Consider the following 12,815-nt stretch of genomic DNA (forward strand, 5'->3'; position numbering starts at 1 on the left):
CTTGGTTCCCAGGTTATGCCTGGCGATGCTAGGGCAGGGCAAGTTAAAGCTTCTGTTTTGAGCCTGACCCTCAAAATGATATGGCATGGTGGTTACTGGGGATAAGAGGGCTTCTAGGCCCGCGGACAGCCTCCCAACCTCACAGAAGTGTCTGGTCCTTACCAGGCTGCCATTCCCTTTCTTACTCCCAGGCTGACCCCTCCCTTCATCATCTGCGCTCAGAACTGGGTGTGTGCCAGTTCTTGCAGTTTTGGGGGCTCACCCAGTAAAATGGCTCACATTGTCCCCTATGTAGTAGATGTATCTAGATGTATCTGACCTTTCCCACACAGACCCCAAAAGGTTGCTTTTGCCTGTAGGAGAGGCTGTTTGATTTTGCCAAATCAGTTCACCCCTGAACCTGCTTCCCCGCTGTTTCGTGACACCTTTTCTGCCCTGTCTAGCGCATAGCAGGGTCACATGGCAGAGGGGGAAGGAATAATCGAGAATCATTCTAGTTAATGCATATGCAAAGTGTTAGTATGTTTAAAACACTTAGCTGAAGCCAGTGTGTTTTATCTGCAATTATGCTGTTATTTACTCATGGGAAACAATTTCCACTTGAATGTCTGCGTCCCTTCTAGAAATTCCTCTGCCCTACCACCACACAGTTTCTCCAGGTCCCTCCAGAGACCCCAGACTCCCACTAGGGGTCATACTCCTCTAGAACCTTCCTCCCACTTCTTTTCTTTTTCCTTTTTAAGCACTTGCGTTATGTTGGGGGAATACAATTCCTGGCCCCAAAAAACCTCTCCAACAAAGGTAGCAGAGAAAACCAGTTTTCTTTCTGAAGAAGCATTAAACCAGTATAGGATGTGCCTCCCAGGTAACCCACGAGGAGACCACAAAGACAGAAAGACACCTTCCCCCTTCCCTCTGGACAGGCAGGTGCAGCCCATTCCACCCCCTCAAGATAGCCAGGAACCAGCTCTCAAGGCAGAGGCTTGATGGCACCTTTTGCACCGTTCATCCTGCCATCACCTGGTAATGGATGACCGTCCATGTGATTGCTAGCTTGATCGTGAGAAGCACAGAGTTCTTGTATCTTTTTTAAAAGATTTTATTTATTTATTTGACAGACAGAGATCACAAGTAGGTAGAGAGGCAGGCAGAGGGAGAGGGGGAAGCAGCCTCCCTGCTGAGCAGAGAGCCCGATGCGGGGCTCGATCCAAGGACCCTGAGATCATGACCTGAGCCGAAGGCAGAGACTTAACCCACTGAGCCACCCAGGCGCCCCAGAGTTCTTGTATCTTTATGACCGCAGGCGGTTTTGCAGCTTGGAGCATGGAGCCCCCCTGGGTTAGGCTCCTGGGCTCCCACAGAAGCAGGAGAGAGGGGCACTATGTCCTTTGATGTGAACATTTCAAAGGGGTAGATCCCAGGCCCTTGGGAAAGACATTCCTGGATCATAAAGCAGACAAGAAGCTTGTTTAGCTTCTAAAAAGATTCACACACATTTCAAAGAGACAGAGAAAGAGCGTAAAATGGCACGTTTTCTTTTTTAAAAAATATTTTATTTATTTGACAGAGACACCATGAGAGAGGGAACACGAGCAGGGGCAGAAGGAGAGGAGAAGAGCTCCGGATGCGGAACCTGAGCCCAAGGCAGGCACTGAACTGCCCCAAATGACACGTTTTGTAACGTAAATGTCCTCAGACAAGGGCACTGGGGAGCAGTCTCTTGTTTTCAATACAGAGAATTAAACCTCTTACTTAATTTATTTTCCCTTATGTGACCATTCTGTTCCGCATGCTGCTGGAAGGGCCTAACGCTGGATTTTGCCTCGCTGTCGGTGGGAAGGAAGGCCTCATCAGCCCGATGAGCACCCCCAAGCTGAGCTCGCCCCTTCTTCCAGACTCCCAGACCCCATTCCCCGCGCCAGCAGCCAAGCGGCTCCCACGTTCCCGTGACCTTTCCTCCCAGGGCAGCCAACTTCCTGATCAAAGCTTCCCTCACTAGGTCACCGCCAGGGCCTGGGGGTGGGGGGTGGCCCTGAGGTTTTATGGCCAGAAAGGCTTGTGCAAGTGTTTTTCTAAACCGAGGAATGATTTCATCTCCTTCCTTTCTCGTGTGCCAGCGTGGTCCCAGCTGCAGCCCCCCGAGAGGGTAACCCCACTGCGCCCAGCACAGCAGTGCCTGAGCCCGTACTCGGCACAGGGCTCTAGACATGTCTCTTTGTTCCTTGAGGGTGACTGGGACATGCGGACATGTCACGTTATAAACCATGTCACGTTAGGCTGTGCAGATATAGGACCTGACTGTGGGGGAGAAACGATACCCGGTTTTCCAGTCAGTCTCTTCAGGACTCGCTCCTTGTAAGACGCCTGGCACTTCTGTCTCAGTGTCATCGCTCGCTTCTGTCCTTGTTCGGGGCTATAGCTGCAGAAATTCTGTCCTGCACCATCTAATGGGTGCAGGCATCCCCGCATAGGCCACCGATAGTGATAGACGCTCAGGCTTTCCAAGCTCTTAGTTCACACGGGCTCGGGCACCATTCCCAAGAGTGACTCTGGTGCGAGGGGACTGAGCCAAGGCCGTGTCCAGCTTTAGCCTCTGAAACTGTCAGGCCTTGGCATTGAGCCTGGTCATTTGAGTGGCCACTTTCCTCACAGAGGGCCCCCTTTTGGGACCCCTTGTTTTCCTTCCTGTTGGTGGATCTCTGATAGAACCTTCTCAGGCTTCCACAGAGGACTTGAGTACTATTGAACCGTGTAAAAGAAATTCTCAATCTCAGTCTCTTTTTTTTCAGGCAGTGTCTTGGGCCCTTTAGGCAAATTTACCCCCTCCTCCTCACCTACCCATTCTGCAGACCAAGGGAGATTGGGGTGGCGTGGGAGATGGGGAGGGTGTGGCCAGGAAGGACAAGCCTTTGGGGGACCTCAGAAGGGGCCAGAGAGGGGGACGCTCTAGGCTCAGAGAAGAGTCAAAGATGGTTTCCTCTCAGGGAGCCGTGTCCATTCAGAGAGGAAAAAAGCTGGCAGATTTTTACCCTTTAGCTGCCTCCTTTCCCACTGATTTCACTACCCCAATCCCAGCAGGGATGCCCGCGGTGAGCCCCAAGGGTCTGCTCAGGTTTCTGTGCATTCGAGAATCATCTGCGATCATGAATATGCTTCAAGGGGTGCTTGGTTTGGGTTGTTCAGAAAATCTCTGCCCTACTGTCCACACTTCTACAGCTTGCAGTTTTCGCTTAAGACATGTTGCTCATGAAGCCTCTGGAGTTCAATGGTGGCTCATCTGATGGTTGCTCTAGAAGACCCAGAGAGGGCAGATAAAATCCGGGCAAGGCGCAGAGGACATGGGTGTGGACGCTGCATGCTCACACAGACCCACGTGACGTCTCAGATGTTAATGGTGGTTTGTGGCCCTCCAAAGGACCACACGGGTGAACAGATACATGAAGGTATGAACATTTCAAGCGGTAGGGACAGAGGGAAATGAAGAAACCAATGTCTTCTGGGTTTTGTAAGGGGGTGGTAATGGAGAAGGTAGAGAAACGTGACTCAGGGCTGTGATTTCCTCAGCAGTGCTCACTGCTTGGTTGCTAGACACAAGGAAGAGAAAAGGTTGCAATCATCCAGATTGTTAATCGTTGGAACAGGGATCCCGAGGCTGTCACAGGCTGACGTGAGCCCCTCCCTCGCTCTTCCCACCCCTGCGTCAGTGGTAAAAAGCAGGCGTGGGCACCGGGTCCCGTTCTCACATGTTGTCAACTTGCATTTTAAGCAAACATGGGGTCAAGGTAGGCCTCCTGGGCCCACTTTCACAAGACTGGCATCTCTTAAACTGCTTAGATTTACTTGGTCAAAAGCTGGCTCTTCTCCGCATTTCTGTAAAGAGGTTGAGAAGTTAATCCTGGGCCTTCTCTCCACCCTAACTGCAACTTCCAGTTTCTTAGAGCACCAACCTCCGATTCCTGGCTGATCTTTTCAGGACGTCTCTGGAGGGTCACCCCCACGCGTGTTGCACCCTACGCTCCGTCTCAGAGAAACAAAGGGTAGAGGACAAATGAGTGTGGGGTCTGCCATGGGGGATATGGAAATCCCGCTCCTTCTCTGGGATCCCAGCCACTGCTTGCCTTTCTCTTGGTTCTAACGTTTATCGTGTAATCCTACATAATTCAAATTTCTTACTCGCTGATTCCCAGAAAGTTTTCATGTCTTGCGTGATGGTCTCTGTTCCTGGGCTTTCAGGTGTTCCTTCCATGTAAAAGACTGGTACTGAAGGTTTGAAAGGTAACAGCCAGGGCAGGGACCAGGATGAGGCAAGTGAGACTCTCACCTTGAGCACAACATTTCAGGGGCCCCCCAAAACTCAGTAATCAAGATATAGTATATTTTCATACAGTATTTTATTTTATTTTTAAAAAGATTTTATTTACTTATTTGACACAGAGAGAGAGATCACAAGTAGGTAGAGAGGCGGGGCGGGGGGAGGTGAAGCAGGCTCCCTGCCGAGCAGAGAACCCGATGTGGGGCTCGATCCTAGGACCCTGGGATCATGACCTGAGCCGAAAGCAGAGGCTTTAACCCACTGAGCCACCCAGGTGCCCCGATACAGTATTTTAAAAGATCAAAAGGAATGCAAAGAAAAAATATGGGATGAACATGATATCAAAATTTAAAATCAAGCCAGGATCACCTGTAAGGCTTCGTATTAGCCATCTATGTTCCTAACCCCTTTTTGCAGTCATTCCTTCCACTCGAAACTTCTCTTTGACCTGATCCTTGGCATCCTCTTACCCAATCCACAAAATCTGGAATTTTCTTACTTGATCTTATTTCTGTTTATTCACAGGCTCTCTTACCTCCTCTCCCTACTTCCGCCCTCTCCTCCGGAATGGCGTACTTGGGGAAAAATCCCCATTTTTCTTAGTGTGTAAAACACTTATTTCTCATAGTCTCACCTCCTCTTCAGACTCTGCTCTGCCTCCTGGCTTTCTGAAACCAAAATGTATCTTCAAGGTGTTTTCTAACTAACAGGCCATCTGCTACTTTCTCCACGTACCTAAATGACTTCCCCAGATGGAATTCTCAGGTATCGATGTCTTTACCATGAGTGTCTGTAAACTGAAGAGCACAGAGACCGACCCTCTTAAGATTCATGCCCTGCCCTTCCCGGCCCCAGACAATTGGCTACAATTGTCAGGGTGTGTGTGTGTGTGTTTGAAGAACATAAGAAAAGGAATGCATCTAGGGGCGCCTGGGTGGCTCAGTGGGTTAAAGCCTCTGCCTTCGGCTCGGGTCATGATCCCGGGGATCGAGCCCCTAGTCGGGCTCTCTGCTTGGCAGGGAGTCTGCTTCCTCCTCTCTCTCTCTCTCTCTCTCTCTCTGCCTACTTATAAATAAATAAAATCTTTAAAAACTAAAAGAAAAGAAAAGGAATGCATCTACAAGACTCTGAGTAGTCGATGTCATTGCTCCTCTTTTGTACATGAAGGCTCAGTTGGGGAAGGGATGTCCTCAAAGCCACACATGTAAAGAACAGGTAGAACAGCCCGGAGCAGTCATGGCATGATTGACAGCCTCAGCACCCATTCCCTTCACCCCTTCAGTGTCGCCTTCCGCCCTGATCCCTGTCATGAATCCCTCCCCAAAGATTATGTACAACCTCAATGTTCTAAAAGTCTCCATTAGGGCTGCCTCTTCAGGGTGCAGGGTCTCAAGGAAATACTTTTCTGCAGGCCCGCTATCTGTATAGATGATTTGATTAAAAATGTATTCCGGAATTCATGGGCCCATGTAGGATAGGATGGTTTCTCAGTAACATATAGAATCGTGGTTAGTGAGACAGTCCTTACACGTTTACTTACTGGGCGGCCAGTGCACGCGGAATCTGACATTAGGGGCTATCTGAGAAGGAGGGCTCACGAGGTACATTTTTTTTGAGATCTTGCGTATTTGAAAATGTCTTTATTCAACTCACACTTGCTTGGTAATTTGCCTAGGACTAGACTCAAGGATGGGAAATGAACTTCCTTAGATTTTGGAAGGTATTTTTGTTAGTGTAAGTATAGGCTAATTTCCATAACAAAGAAATCTCCAAATACAGTGACTCAAACATCCAATTAATAGTCCGTCTATTGGGCTCCACACTGGGTGGGTGTGGTGCTTACTTAAAAAAAAGAAAAGAAGGGGTGCCTAGGTAGCTCAGTCCATTAAGCCACTGCCTTCGGCTCAGGTCATGATCTCAGGGTCCTGGGATCAAGTCCCACGTCGGGCTCCTTGCTCCACAGGAAGCCTGCTTCTCCCTCTGCCTCTACCTGCCACTCTGCCTGCCTGTGCTCTGTCCATCTCTCTGACAAATAAATAAAATCTTAAAAAAAAAAAGAAAAGAAAAAGGAAATAGTCCACATATTGCCTCTTCTGATTTCTAGCTCTTTTTTACTGCTCTCCTGGAGATCTCCTCAACTTCATCTCCACTTTTTCTATTAAACTAAAAATGTTTTTCCTATTGGATCTTTTCTGTCTTGTTCTTTGTTACTTTTAAAAAGCACTTTGCTCCACCAAAAACAGGGATACCTAGAAATAAATCCAGCCAAAGAGGTGAAACACTTATTCTCTGAAAACCATAAAACACTGATGAAAGAAATTTCATGGAAAGACACCCCATGCTCATGGATTAGAAGAACAAATAGTGCTAAAATGTCCGTACTACCCAAAGCGATCTACAGATTCAGTGCAACCCCTATCAAAATACCGTCAGTATTTTTCGCAGAGCTAGAAAAAACAATCCTAAAGTTTGTGTGGAACTCCAGAAACCCCTTAGGCAAAGCAACCTTGAGAAAGAAAAGCAAAACCGGTGGCATCATGGTTCCGACTTCAAGCTCTACTACAGAGCTGTAGTCGTCAAAGCAGTACAGCCCTGGCACAAAAATACACAGATCCATAGAGGAGAATGAAAAAGCCCAGAAATGGACCCACAGCTTTATGATCAGCTAATCTTGGATAAAGCAGGAAAGAATATCCAATGGGAAAAAGACCATCTCTTCAACACATGATGTTGGGTAAACATGACAGCAACGTGCAGAAGAATGAAACCGATTACTTTCTTACACCATACATTAAAAACATATTCAACATGGATTAAAGACCCAAATGTGACACTTGAAACCATGAAACTCCTAGAAGAGAACACGTTCAGTAATTTTTTGACATCGGTTGTAGCAACTTCTTTCTAGACGTGTCTCTTGAGGTGAGGGAAACAAAAACAGAAATAAACCATTGGGATTTTATCAAAATAAAATCTTCTGCACAGCAAAGGAAACAACACAATTTAGAGGTAACCTCTGCAGTGGGAGAAGATATTGATAAATGACACATTTGATAAAGGGTAGTATCCAAAGTATATAAAGAACGTATAAAACTCAACACCGAAAAATGGATAATCCAGTTAGAAAATGGGCGGAAGACATGACAAGATGTTTTCCCAAAGGAGGCATCCAGAGGGCCAACAGACACATGAGGAGATGCTCACCATCCCTCGTCATCAAGGAGATGCACATCAAAACCACAATGCGTGTCACCTCACGCCTGTCAGAACAGAAGAGATCAACAGCACAAGGAAGAACAGGTGTTAGCAGGGCTGCGGAGAGAAAGGAACCTTTGTGCACTGTTGGTGGGAGTGCACATTGGCACGGTGACTGTGGGAAACAGTGTGGAGGCTCCTCAAAAAGTTAGAAACAGAGCTACCTCAGGATCCAGCAATCACACTACTGGGTGTTTACCCAAATGTACAAAATACTGGTTCTGAGGGCTACACGCTCCCTGATGCTTATGGCAGTGTTACCTACAATAGCTGCATTACGGAAACAGCCCAAGTGCCCAGCAGTTGGTGAGTGGGTAAAGAAGATGCAGGATACAGCTACAGTAGAGTATTACTCAGCCGTTAAGAACGATGAAATCTCACAGTGACCTGGATGGAGCTAGAGAGTATTATGCTAAGTCAGTCAGTCAGAGAGAGACAAATACCACGTGATTTCACTCATAGCGTAGTTTAAGAAGCAAAACAAACGAGCAAAGGGAAAAAGAGAGAGACAAACCAAGAAAGACTTTTTTTTTTTTTTAAAGATGTTATTTATTTATTTGACAGAGAGAGACACAGTGAGAGAGGGAACACAAGCGGGGCAGTGGGAGAGGGGGAAGCAGGCTTCCCGCCGAGCAGGGAGCCCGATGCAGGACTCAATCCCAGGACCCCGGGATCATGGCCTCTAACGGCAAGGTTCCTTGGTATTCCAGTTCCTGAGCCTTCCTGGGGGATCGGTGCTGATGGGCTCACCCCCACCTGGTAGGCATTTGACTTTCAACTTTCTCTATTCTGCCAACCTGGTTACCACCTGTCCATGTGCTTTCAGCTTCCAAGCCATAGATGTCGTCTCTCATCTACCCTTGCATCATCTCTGTTGGGAGAGGTGATCGAGAGAATGTGATCACAGTTCCCCCAAGAGCTGGACTCAGGCAATCAGAGACTCCTCCCACCTCCCCTGGAATGAATATTCTCCCGACCACTCCTGTGGTGGGAGCCATTTTCAGGGACACAGAGAGTAATGTATTGTTGACACCCTCTGGGGAGTATACGGGACTCAACCCACTTATGGCTTCTTTACAAACTTTTAGGATTTGGCAGCCGGGTGTAGAGATCTGCTCATCTTGCTGCCACCCAAGACAAGCCTCGTAAGTTCCCTTGCTTATTAAAACTGCCACCTACCAATCTAGGGTAAACAGCCTCTTTTTTCCGTCTCTCCCTGCCCCCTCTGCATACAGTTGGCAAACCAGCAATCTCCTGTTCCTTTTGTAGTTATGCTTTTATTTATTTATTTTAAAAGATTTTATTTATTTGACACAGAGAGAGAGAGAGAGAGAGTGCAAGCAGGGAAAGCAGCAGCAAAGGGAGAGAGAGAATCTGGCTCCCCGCCAAGCAAAGAGCCCGATGAAGGTCTTGATCCCAGTACCCTGGAATCATGACCCGAGCCGAAGGTGGCTGCTTAACCAACTGAGTCACCCAGGCATCCCATAATTATGCTTTTAAAAATGTTTCCTAACTGGCATTTTAGTGGAGAAAGGAATGAGAGCAAAGACGGGGGAAGAGCTCCTGTCCTTCATGATTACTTACAAAAACATTTTTTCTTTTAAATAGTGCCACTCTTCCACTTTTTTCTCACCTCTCCTTCTTGAACTTTTGGGTGGATGTTAGAACTTCTGGATTTATTCTCCATGTTCCTTAATATTTCTTCTTTACTTTGTAATCAAAGTGATATTACTGTGTTTTGTACTTTAAGAGAATTCCTTGGCTGAGTCTTCCAACTCACAAAGCCATTCTTCAGCTCTGTCCGTTCTGCCACTGACTTGCAATCTCAATGACATTTTTAAATTTCCAGCTCTGCAACTTGCTCCATTTAGTAGTTTTCAGTTCCTGTTTTGTGACTGCACCACCCACCCATATTTCTCTGAAGATACCATTTACACTTATTTTGAAGTTCCAATCTGGCACTTTATTAATTGTATTTCATTGGGTTTAAGTTCTTCCAATTTTAAAAAATAATTTTTATTTTCTTTAAAGTCAATTCATTGACATTTAGGGTATTAGTAGTTTCAGAGGTAGAGTTCAGCGAGTTCTCCCGGTTTTCGAGTGTGTATCTTCTGAGGCTAGAAGCTTCTCAACTGCCTGCTAATTCTTTCTCTGTGCAGTCCTCTTCACAGTTGATGGCATCTGCTCCATTGCGTGCTGTCTTGCTTTTCACAGACCAGCTTGGGGGAGGGGCTGGTGTCGCTGTATTTGTTTCCACTGGAAGCTGAAGTAGATGGATGTGCTGCTGGCAAGGTGCAGAGCATGACTGTTCCATTTTCCTCTACGGCGGCTTCCACGTGGCTCCCACACTTTAGGGCACCAGTCTTGTTTCCTCCCCGGGGGAAAGGACTCTACGCTCTCTCTGTATTCTTGTTGATGTTCTAGGGTGATTTTCCCTTTCAGGCTAGCATGACTTCTGTGTTTTAGCAAGTTGTCCCTCTCTTCCCCACCAGCCATTCACTTTCCAATTTTGGAGCATAGGTATTCATTTATCTATAATATATTTCCTGTCGTGTCCCTGGTTAGAATTTGGTGTAGCAGGTAGATGCCCATTTCTTTGAGCCTGCCAGTTTGTCATCGCTAGTGATATTTCCTCCTTACCAACTCCCCTCGTACTGGGGACTGAAAAGATATTTCAAAACCGTCTTATGATTCTCAAACTATGAATCAAAGAAGCAAAGGCAGTTCAACTAATATATCCTGCTTCACCAGTTTGTTACAAAATTGACATACATTTCTTTAAATATTTGGATCAAACTATTTTTCACCTCCACCCTACCTGTTAGGGTATGTTATTTCTTCCTTCTCTAGACGCTTCTGCGATGTTAGTTAACAGTTCCGTAGTGCTCACCTTGATGATGTTCCTCCCAGACCCTGGACCACACGTTCATCTGCATGCTTTTTCCACATATGAACCCATAACTCCAGACTCCTCAAAGAAGCTTACGAAGTTTAACGTGTCAGTGCTTGTTACTCTCTTCTTGAGGAGAACAAATCCGGAAACCTGCTTGTCTGCCAGAGATTTGTGTGTTTGCTTGTTTGTTTTTATTTTGTTTTTGGACTCTTGTTGCCTTTCCTGGAATGTGGATTGGCTGGCAGATCCCAGGGTGTCCAATGGTTTGGCTCCTTGTCTACTGGTAACCGAGTCACTGAACACCAGTCAGTGATAGTCCCGTGCTCTAGGACTGGGATTGGCCAAGATGGGGACACATGGCCCAGAATGGGCTCCTCGGAGCCATTGAGGCTTCTGAGACTTTGATGGAAATAGGAGGAATGAAGTCTTCATGTTTCCACAGAGCTTGTAGCCAGCCGACCACAGTGCCTTCCACTTGGAGGGAGACTTGTAGAGAAGAAAGCTGACGTGGAGGAAAGCAGAGCTGGGTCACGGACGAGAAAGACTGAGTCCTCATGATATTGTTTGAACCCTTTGATCCACCCACATCTGAGGTCAGACTACTTCTGACTTTCTAAATTATGGGAACCAATAAATCTCTTTTCTTTTTTTAAAGCCACTTTGAATTGACTTTCTGTTACATGTGAACAAAGAATCCTGAATAATGCAAGGGGTAAGGCAGGGGCACAGTTTCTGCACAGGGGTCCTGGGTCCGAGAAATCGGACTTAAAACCGTGGGCCAGCCTTTGAGCAGCACTCTCCCCAGACGGCCTGGGGGCCTATGTGAGTTTGGACGTGAAGTGAACTTCTTGCTCTCTTCCTGCTGTCCTTTTCCTGATGGTTCTCTTCTCTTAGTTGCTTGGGAACTTCTCTCAGGGGCAGGAATTTGGCATCTGCTGGCTTTTTTTTATGTTTCTAGAACCTCTCTGGATGAGGTGGAGCATTTAAAAGACAGTGCATTTGGGTTTGAGAAAACTGTTTACCCAGTGATTGACCTTAAATTTTCACTTTTTTCCCTTATGTATTCAGAAGGAGAAATCCTGTGTTGTTGTTTTTTTCCCCCCTGAAGAATTGTTTTTTGGGGGGTCAAGTTCTGTCCTGCTGCCTGCCCCCCCCCAAGCTTGGGAAGGGTGTCCATCTGCTCTCCTAGAGGAGGTCATTTAAAGTAGATCACCTTGGGGCGCCTCGGTGGCTCAGATGGTTAAGTGTCTGCCTTTGGCCCGGGTTGTGATCTCGAGGTCCTGGGATCGAGCCCCACATCGGGCTCTCTGCTCAGTGGGGAACCTGCTTCCTCCTCTCTCTCTGCCTGCTTCTCTGTCTACTTGTGATGTCTGTCTGTCAAATAAATAAATAAAATCTTAAAAAAAAAAAAAGTAGGTCACCTTGGTCTGGCTTCTCCCATTCGGTTTGTATTTGTGCACAGATAAAGACATCTCTAGGAAGAGAGCACCTGTCCACTGGCCAACTCCTTTATGTTAATTCTGTAGTAACACTTGTTGCCTTTTCCATTGTTCCTGGCATCTGGAGGTGTTTTTGTGAGCAGTGGCAGTTGCTAACCAGTATGTTTTTTGGGGGGGTGTGTATTTTGGGTACAGTTTTCCAAATCTCCCTCCCACAAATCCACTTGAAAGCGTCCATCCGTGAGTAGTTGTGGTTTCCACCTAGCATCGAAAAGTGGCATGTGAAGTCAGTGACATTATTAAGGTTCCACTGATGTGTGTTCCAGAAATGTCATAACTCCTGCTCAGGCCACAGTGTCACCAACTTAAAAAAAACAAACAATGAAAAGACAACTCAGCGGTTTATTTTACAAAGGAATCATTTCTTGGGGTGCCTGGGTGGCACATTCAGTTAAGCATCTGACTTGGTTTCAGCTCAGGTCAGGGAGCTGGTCAGGTCAGGTCAGGGATGTGGGACCCAGCCCCACATCGGGCTCTGCTCAGTGCACAGTCTGCCTGAGACCCTCTCCCTCTGCCTCTCTCCAACTCTCTCTCTAAAATAAATAAAATCTTTAAAAAAAAACCCACAAAGGAATTATTTCTTTTAAAATTTATTTTATTTTATTTTTAAAAATATTTTATTCATTTATTTGACAGATTACCTGTTGACCTACTTGTAGGCAGAGAGGCAGGTGGGGCGGGAGAGAAGCAGGTTCCCTGCTGAGCAGAGAGCCTGATTCGAGGCTCGATCCCAAGTCCCTGGGATCATAACCTGAGCCAAAGGCAGAGGCTTAACCCACTGAGCCACCCAGGCACCCCAAGAATTGTTTCTTTTCTTAAAATAAACTTTAAATTTTAAAAATAGTTTCAGATTCAC

The 12,815-nt window shown here is 46.6% G+C and overlaps 1 long non-coding RNA gene across 5 annotated transcripts in view; it reads left to right on the plus strand.

Moving 5' to 3' along the window:
* LOC132003863 (uncharacterized) overlaps nucleotides 1-12,815 on the plus strand; it is a 56,547-nt gene that overhangs the window by 13,729 nt on the left and 30,003 nt on the right. Inside the window, exon 4 of one of the 5 annotated variants that reach the window (XR_009400341.1) lies at nucleotides 10,903-10,917. The exons of 3 other annotated variants lie outside the window; for them this stretch is intronic. This is a non-coding gene — a long non-coding RNA (uncharacterized LOC132003863). Of the gene's footprint in view, nucleotides 1-1,567; nucleotides 1,761-10,902; nucleotides 10,918-12,815 lie in introns of those variants that run through there. One more of the 5 variants, XR_009400336.1, reaches the window with a different exon arrangement.

The sequence above is a fragment of the Mustela nigripes genome, chromosome 16 (genome assembly GCF_022355385.1).
Source record: "Mustela nigripes isolate SB6536 chromosome 16, MUSNIG.SB6536, whole genome shotgun sequence".
Taxonomy (NCBI): domain Eukaryota; kingdom Metazoa; phylum Chordata; class Mammalia; order Carnivora; family Mustelidae; genus Mustela; species Mustela nigripes.